This window comes from Balaenoptera borealis (genome assembly GCF_965194805.1).
Source record: "Balaenoptera borealis genome assembly, chromosome: 2".
Taxonomy (NCBI): Eukaryota; Metazoa; Chordata; class Mammalia; order Artiodactyla; family Balaenopteridae; genus Balaenoptera; species Balaenoptera borealis.
In genome coordinates this window covers 25,506,041-25,513,665 of record NC_138867.1, presented here as the reverse complement: position 1 = coordinate 25,513,665, position 7,625 = coordinate 25,506,041, and the positions used below count along the sequence as shown (strand labels likewise).

At 35.3% G+C, this 7,625-nt stretch overlaps 1 pseudogene across 1 annotated transcript in view; it reads left to right on the top strand.

Annotated features, from left to right (window-relative positions):
- The first annotated feature begins 785 nt into the window (after nucleotides 1–785).
- The window catches only part of LOC309623108 (casein kinase II subunit beta pseudogene), a 189,526-nt pseudogene continuing 182,686 nt past the window's right edge, over nucleotides 786–7,625 (top strand). The window contains exon 1 of the transcript in view: nucleotides 786–984. The product of the transcript in view is annotated as a casein kinase II subunit beta pseudogene (transcript). The remainder of the gene's footprint in view (nucleotides 985–7,625) is intronic.

Genomic DNA, 7,625 nt, shown 5'->3' with positions numbered 1-7,625 from the left:
AACCATCCCCGCCCCCTGCCACCTCCCCCAGTCCCTGGAAAAATTGTCTTCCACGAAACCGGTCCCTGGTGCCAAAAAGGTTGGGGACCACTGCTGTAGTCAACCAGGTATATTCGGAAATGCTTATATGTATTAGGAAATTAGGAACGCTGTCAAATACCCATCCCAGTCTCCCCCCACCGACCCAGCCATTAAACTGTATTTTCAGCTGCAACATAACCCTATCTTTTAGGATAGATAATATCAGAATTCCATTCCAAACTAATAGCATATGTCCTAACCAAATAACAACCTGGAATTTTTTGATCCCTGAATTGACAGAATTTTCTCTGTAGTTAATATTGCATCTGGTATGATACTTTATCTTTTAGGATTACCTCTTGAAGCCCCATTTTAACATTTTCATACAAGTTGAGTAGCCCATATCATTGCATGATAAATTTAGCTCTCATTTTATCTATTGCATACTTGGAATTCTATTACTCCATGTATGTATTAATTTATGCAAATGATAGGTTGCTTTCAGATTTTCAGATTAATGGAGAACTGTGTAGGGTCTGATGTCACTTAACTTGCAAGCTAACATGTTAGTCTGTCTCTTATTCGTGGATGCTGGCAGGAGTTATGATACATTGGGGTCAGCGACAAAGGACTTTATTATTCATGGTAACTGCAGTAGCAACAGTACCAGTATTTTCTTGTGCCAGTTCCCAAGTGCCAATCCCACAGGGTGCTGGGAAGAGGGGCAGCTGATATGAGCACGCTGCGTGGGCTTTGTTACAGGAATGCGGATACTGGGGAGTCTGATTCAGGCTTCTCCAAAAGAGAAGCTGCCATTGCCTTGGTTCACAAGAAATGTAAAAGCTCAAGAGGCCCATGGAGAATTTCGACTGACATGGAATTACAGATTTGGGAATAGTTTTCAAGTGCAGATGATTGAGCTGCTTCTACAAGTGAAAACTGTATTTTGTGGGGAAAACACAAGTAAAATAGAAACAAAGAAAATAGAGGTTTTGTATTGAAAAGAGCAAAACCCTGATCCAATGAATACAATGAATTATATTTACATATTTGCATTCACATCCAAGAGACCAGCTGAAAAATAAAAGTGTATCCACATATCATAAGGCTTAGAAAGGGGCTGCTGCATCCCCATTTGAAAGTATAACTATTTTCATTCTTCTCTGATCATTAATAAAAGCAGTTTTAAATTAATCCTTTCTTGGGATCATGCCCTTCAACCTCTGTTGAAACAGAATACCATGCATATGACGCTGATGACAAATATGTACAATATCTTTAGCTCAGACCTCTCTCCTGAGTACTGTCTGTGCTAATCATTGCCTGCATTTCTCCCTAAAACTGAACTCATCATTTACCTTTCTTTCCAGTTATTTTTCCTCCATTGTTTCTATATTAGTAAATAGTAAACCACATGCACCCAGTTTCTCAAGCCAGAAACAGTGAGCTCACCCTTGATCCCTCTTCCTTGGACATCCCACAAATCCAATCACTTATTTCGTGTAACTCTGGAATCTATCCGCCTCTCTGTATCTTCACTGCCACCAATCTAGGTCAGGTCACCTTGATCTGGATGCCCACAGTCTTCAAATTGTCTCTCATGGTCTTCCATTTCATCCTCTCCAGTGATGCCGTATTTATCTTCAAAGGGCTTCATTTGTCTTTCAGATAGATTATAAACATATATATGTGTATGTATATATGTGTATATATATATATATATACATACACATATATATATATGTTACCAGACTATTCATTTCCTGAGCCTCACCACCCCCGTCATCATGCACCACTTCTTTTTTTTTTTAATTAATTAATTAATTTATTTTTGGCTGTGTTGGGTTCTTCGTTTCTGTGCGAGGGCTTTCTCCAATTGCGGCGAGCGGGGGCCACTCTTCATCGCGGTGCGCGGGCCTCTCACTATCGCGGCCTCTCTTGTTGCGGAGCACAGGCTCCAGACGCGCAGGCTCAGTAGTTGTGGCTCACGGGCTTAGTTGCTCCGCGGCATGTAGGATCCTCCCAGACCAGGGCTCGAACCCGTGTCCCCTGCATTGGCAGGCAGATTCTCAACCACTGCGCCACCAGGGAAGCCCTTCTTTGAGGACACTTTAATTTGTAACAAAGACAAACCTCAGCCAATCAGCAATGCAGCATCCACAAGATCCCAGTGTCACAGCCCTGCCCTCTTCTCTCCCCCCCTTTTTTTAAAAGATCAGTAAGATTTAAAATCTGCTCATTTTAAGAGAAATATAGTGATCCCACCCCTCTTCCCTTGAAGTTCTGTGCTTTAGTTAGACTGTTCTCCAGTTTTCTGTAGTGATCAGAGAAACACCCACCTCACAACCGCTCCACATACTGTTTTCTCCTCTTGTATCTCCTTTCTACCTGGGTTAATATCTGCTTACTTCTACAGTCTTAACTTGGCCACCTCATCTTCTGGGGTCTCTTCGAAGACCTCAAGGTTATTTGAAGTCCACAATCAGGGTGTGTTTCTAACATACCATGTATATTGTACATTGTTTTAAAATTCATCTAAATGCATTATTGAATCCATGTCTTTCTGATACAGTAACCTCAGTGAGGACAGGGAGGGTACTTATCTTGTTTAAAATCCCCTAAGCACCTAGAAATCTGTAAGTCAAATTTAGGCAAATAATTTACTGATACATTGTAATTGTTCTTCCTAGAGTACCTAAAATCCATGAATTTGTTACTCAGAAGTATAATGCTTATTACTCCACATGCAAATGTGTATTTCAACTAGAAATACTCTTTTTGAGATAAGGCCTCCTTTTACTCTTATTTTGACATCATGGCAAGGTTTCTGGCTTTCTGATTTTTGTCTGTGTTTCACATACTTGAAAAGCAGGACTAATTAGAGAATATATGTCAAATCTCATACCTGCTTATCAGCAGTACTTCAGGTGCTTTAAGTGGAAGAGAAGAGAAATGTCCACGGGAATAAAATCAGTGAATTCTTGCATTTACTACTTCTAGCAGTAGTGAAATCAATTATCTGTATGAGGCAAAATAGTATGCTAATAGCACCTTTTATTCAGGATTGTCAACCAAGTGGTCAGTTTTCACTTTCTACAGCATTATGTGAACCCGTTCTATATCTCACTTCTTAAAATACAACAGACAAATTAATCACTGCTATTGTTTATTGAAGGTCTATTCCAGGTATTGTTAGAAGTAATTTTCATGAATTATTTCATTTCAAAGATCCAGCAGAAACTATGCAACAGATTATAAATCAACAAATGTTTATTGAAGACCTACTATGGGCTGTAAATGTTCTAGTTGATGGGTCAATAGCAAATAAAAAATTGGAGATAAAAATCCATGCTCTCTTAAAGTTTGCATTTTAGCATGGGAAATAGATAATAACAAAATGAATAAATTAATTGCATAGTGTATTAGAAGCTGGTAAGAGGTATAGAGAAACATAAAGCTGGCAATGGGTTTTGGGGAGTGGTGGTGATAAAGATTCTCTCTTTGACCAAACTCTACTCAGGCTCCCCTGAACTCAAGTAGATCCTGACTTTTGGACTTCCATGTTCATCTGTGCATTGTTCATTCTGCTAAGCCAGTTTAGCTAGAATCCTTGATAGCTAGTCTGGTTCCATAACGTCCACCTTCCCCAGGTAATGTCTGATCACTCTGGCCTGCCTTCAGCAAGAAACCTGTTGGCTAGGTTTAGACAGAATCCCTCCTCACCTCTGAGGTTTCCTCTAGTCATTTTTCCATCCTGTTCCTTGGCTATAAATTCCCTTTTCATTATTGTATATGGAGTCAAGCCCAATATCCTCACCAACTACTTCTCTCTTGGGGAGAATAGTGGAAATCTCCTACACCCTGTGCAAATATAAGAAATAGAGAATAAGTATTGCCCTGTTACTCTCATGTATGCATGGAATATATTTTCTTCATATGCTTTTTGTAAACTTCATTTACAGTGTATTTTCATGAACAGATTTTCCTGAAATTTTTTTATGCTGATCACTATCACAGTACTGTCTACTACAGTTATGTTTTACTGCTTTTTCTTAAGGAACACTTCACAATTCTGAGTCATCAGATATTCCACTATAATTCTTTCTAAAACATACACCATTTATTTTTCATGGTATATTAGAATATGTATTTACACAAAGTATATTTTGAGGTCATTTTGTCTAAGTTCACTAGTTGGGAATGTAATGAATGCAGAAAATGCTACTAAATGCAATAAGAAGTAAATATTAAGTAACAATCACAAGTTACAGTACTGCCTTTAGATTTAGTGACTAGAGGCCCTTAACTAGGGGTCTATGCCAAAGAGCATAGAAATGCACCAGAACGTAAAATATAGTAAAATGTAGTTTTACAACAACTTTTTCAATTTTCTTTGAGGCATGTATAATTTTCAGGTTTAAAGGATAGAACATGTTTTATTTAATAGTTTGTTATCTTGACATATTTTTAAATATTTTTATATATGGTATGTGAACTTGCATTTGTTTTCTTCGGTCCCACAGTTGTTCAGAGCAAGTCTATATCTCTGTGGAACAAGCCACAACAACAAAAATAACCAAAAAAGTGAGTCACAAATACTGGTATTAGATGAGTATTTAATTTTTAGTATAATTAATAAACTCTCTAAAATCATTTAGTCATTCATTCTTTAAATGTTGCATTCTTGAAAATGTGCAAAGAAAATATCCAGTCCCCCAGTTAAACACAAGTCAAATAAATTAAAATTATTTTTGGATTTCTTAAGCTTCATTACTTACACATCTGAAGCTAGGCTAGATTTGGACTGGGTTATTGAAGCATTATCATATAGCAGTCAAATTAGCACTCGACACCTTTCATTCCACGCTGAATTAATTTTATATAGAAAACAATATAGACCATAGTAGGTCATGGAATTTTATTTTAATAAATTTATTTTATTTTAATAAATTTATTTTAACAAAAAAATAAGACCATAGTAGGTCATGGAATTCATGGTGTATACATTTCTTATTTTCTTTGAGGAAAATATTCAGATTTATTTGCCTTTAAATGAATTACATAAATCATGTGTAAGTTAACTGGGAAACACTTTTTAAATGAAACCAGAGAACATAGTCTACGAAGATTTCTCTGAAAAAGTAAGGTGATGAAAATAAAGTGGTGATGGAAAATAGTTCCACAGAATGGAAAGAGGAAAACAAAAAAACAGAACCATCAGAACTAAGAAGACCAGCATTGCACAATGACTGCATGATTTCTGGGCTGCCAAAAGGGCTGTGCTCCCATGTTTTAATGTCATTAGGGAAAATGCCACTTATAATTGTAAAATTATTGTCAAATGACACATCTGTAAAACCCTATATATTTCTTCTTTCCAAAAATGTAAGCATTTTAGAACCATAAAATAATTATTGGTTATAAATATTTCAACTAATGAGAGACTTTAAAATATCTAGGGAATCATTTTAATTCACAATTCTTTGAGAAGTTATTCTAAAACTAAATTGTTTCTAATTATTTTGAACTTTTTTTCCAGTCACAAAAGATTTGCTGTAAAATCATTTTCAAAACCATCTCTGAAACAAAGCAGCAGCCTAAACACTTTTGGCTCTGGCATAAGTATTTCATTAAGGTATAAGCACTTCAATTACCAAATAACAGGGCTTCACCATCTAAGGGATTAACTGCATGCAAAATGATTGATTTATTTAAAGGGTGCTTCCAGTTATACAGTAAAACGTTACATTAAAAATCTATCTTTCAGAAGTCAAGACAGATTTCCCAATTGTTTTGGGAAATCTTCACTTCCTCCCAGAAGCTGTTGTCCATATTCTTTTAAAATGAATGGGAATTTAAGAGAAATGTGTTATAGTCTCATGAGCAAGTAATAAGTGAAATTAGAAAGTACTTGGAATTTAAAAAAACAGTAAAAATCCTCATGCAAAACTTACCAAACTCACCACATATATATTTAAATCTCAAATGGCTAAATGTTATCCATTCAAATTTGGTGATTTATATAAAGTGGGCTGTAATATTAAATTCTGGTTATTTGAAATTTTCATCACTAATGAAATAAGATATTATAAAAATAATATAATGACTGATTTCTGTAGAAGTAACCTCATTTAAAATGATAATTCTGTTACAAATAAACATATATTAGTAATAAAGGAATTTATAACTCTTAAAAATTTATCCACTAGAGTTTTAAAAAGTGGTTTAAAAAACCCTCAACAAATAAATTTTTAAAAGGCTTTTTGAATGAGTATTATACAGTAGCAGAGGTGGTAATTATTTACAAAGCCACAGTTAATTGTTTTTCCATCCCCACTCTACAGATAGATGGGAAAGAAAGTGGAAAGAAACCATGGGACTTGGATATTTTTGAAAACTTCTTCAAGATTACTTATTTGATCTTTAATATAACTTTCTAGGTGTTATGGACCAAAATGTGTCCCCCCAAAATTCATAGGTTAAAGCCCTAACCACCAATTTGTCTGTATTTGATGATAGGGCCTTTAAGGAGGGAGTTACCATTAAATGAAGTCATAAGGGTCGGTCTCTAATCCAATAGGACTCTCGTCCATAAAAGAAGAAGAAGACACAACAGATAGATCTCTCTCTGTCTGCCTCTCTGTCTCTCTCTCTGCCTCAAGTCACGCACAAAATAAAGACCAGGTTCATATGATGACACAGTGAAAAGATGGGTACCTATAAACCACAAAGCAAGGTCTCACCCGATGCTGTCACCTTGATCTTGGACTGTCACCCTCCAGAAGAGTAAGAAAATAAATGTTTAAGACAAACAGACTGTGGCATTTTGTTATGGCAGTCTTAGCAAACTAATAGAATAGGTTTGCCTAAAAGTAAGTCTCCACTCATTAATCTATCGAGGATATGTTAAATAACTTTACAGAAAGTTTAGTTACACAACTTTAGATGTCTAAGATAAGTGATCTTTGTTTTATATTACTTATTAAATAACACAGAATCCTCCTATGAGAGTAAAATATTTGTGGCACTTTTTTCAAGTGAAAGGAACGTGGTGATTTTTATTATTAAAACATATCACTGGTTTTGATCAGACATGGTTTATCTGTAACTCTTCTATGTGAGTCCAGTTCAGTTCTCCTCTATTTATACTAGCTTAATCTTTCAAAAGTTTAGAACTACATCTCCATTCAAAACCACTTGATAATTTAGAGTATTTGGGTAATTATGATTCTGCTATTAAAATTTAAAATATGTATTACATTCTCCTACACTTCAGAGACCATTTATTTATTTCCATTTGGTCATTAGTAATTGTAGGTGTTTGAAAATGAAATCACATGCTATTATTTCAGCTCATGACTGTATTTCCTCAGATGTTTCAAAAGTTGTTCCCCAATTCATGTACCGTCACTTCTTCATTTTGTCATGCATCCCACTGGCGGTTATTATTGTAGAATATAATGTTAATAATGCATTTTAATTAAGCAGCAACTGTGTTTTTTACAGTATTTTGGGGCAAACATATATTCCTCATCCACATATTTAATATGTGTGAATGATTCTACTGTCATCCTCATATATCCCTCACATTTTTTGCTATCATA